The following is a 1,203-nucleotide window of genomic DNA, read 5'->3' as shown; positions in this document are numbered from 1 at the left end:
GTATGGAGTTTCAGTTTTACAAGACGAGAAGGGATTTGAAAATGAGTGGTGGTGGTGTTTGCACCACAATATGAATGTCCTCAATACCACTAAACTGTACATTTTTAAATGGTTAAGATGGTACATTTTCTGTCATGTGTATTCTGTCACAGTAAAAATAAATAAATAAATAAATAAAACCTGTACATGTACATTTACAGTACCTTTATCCATAATTGTCAAAAATTGGAAGGAACTAAGATGTCCTTCAGTAGGTAAATGGATAAATAGGGGTGCAGCAAACAAGGAAATGTTTTTTAGTGCTAAAAAGAAATGAGGCATCAAGCCAAAAAAAAGACCTGGAGGAACCTTAAATGCATATTACTAAGTGAAAAAGCCCAACCTGAAAAGGCTACATACTCTATGATTCCGACTATATGACATTCTGGAAAAGGTAAAATTCTGGAGACAGTCAGTTGCTAACGGCAAGGGGAGAGGGAGGGATGAATAGGTGGAATGCAGAGGATTTTCAGGGCAATATAACTATTCTGTACGATACAACAGACGCATGTCATTTCATTATACATTTGTCAAAACCCATACAACATGCAACACCAAGAGTGAGCCCTAATTAAACTATGGAGTTTGGGTGACACTGATGTGTCAGTGTAGGTTCATCAAATGTGACAAATACGTTTACTGGTCATTCAAGTGGGGCAAAGGAAATATCCTTTTAAAACTCAAGCAAACTAGGTGTTTGTCTTGTAAACTGTCGGAGGAAATAAGCTGTAATTCTTAAAAATGTGACCAATATGCCACTCTGGCGGGGATGCTGATAGTGGGGGGGCCGTGCACGTGTGGGGAGGAGGGTTATGGGAACTCTCTGTACTTTGTGCTCAGCTTTGCTTTGACCCCGAAACTGCTCTAAAAATAAGAGTCTATTTTTAAAAAACAGTAATGAAGAACTATAGCAAAAACTCAGTTTGTAATCAGAATGTTACGAAATGTTTTGTCTAGATTCTCTCAGATCTCTTTGTAACAATTCACATTTCCCACCCATTCCTCCTTGAAACTCTTGGCTCTTTGTACCATGCCGTCCTGGGTCTGCCTCACTCTGTTAGGGCACCTTCTCTGTCCTTATCCACCGAAGCTCCTGCTTTCTCTCCTAGACTTGCTGTAGGCACACCCCTCCAGGGTTCTCCTCAGGCATCCTTCTCTCCGAAC

General features: G+C 40.1%; 1 non-coding gene across 1 annotated transcript; it reads left to right on the top strand.

Moving 5' to 3' along the window:
• Nucleotides 1–638: 638 nt before the first annotated feature.
• Nucleotides 639–766, top strand: LOC115866855 (small nucleolar RNA SNORA27). The gene has a single exon (XR_004044882.1). It is a non-coding gene; the product is annotated as a small nucleolar RNA SNORA27 (small nucleolar RNA).
• Nucleotides 767–1,203: the final 437 nt, after the last annotated feature.

Source organism: Globicephala melas, chromosome 18 (assembly GCF_963455315.2).
Source record: "Globicephala melas chromosome 18, mGloMel1.2, whole genome shotgun sequence".
Lineage (NCBI taxonomy): Eukaryota > Metazoa > Chordata > Mammalia > Artiodactyla > Delphinidae > Globicephala > Globicephala melas.
This window is presented reverse-complemented; position numbering and strand designations above follow the sequence as displayed.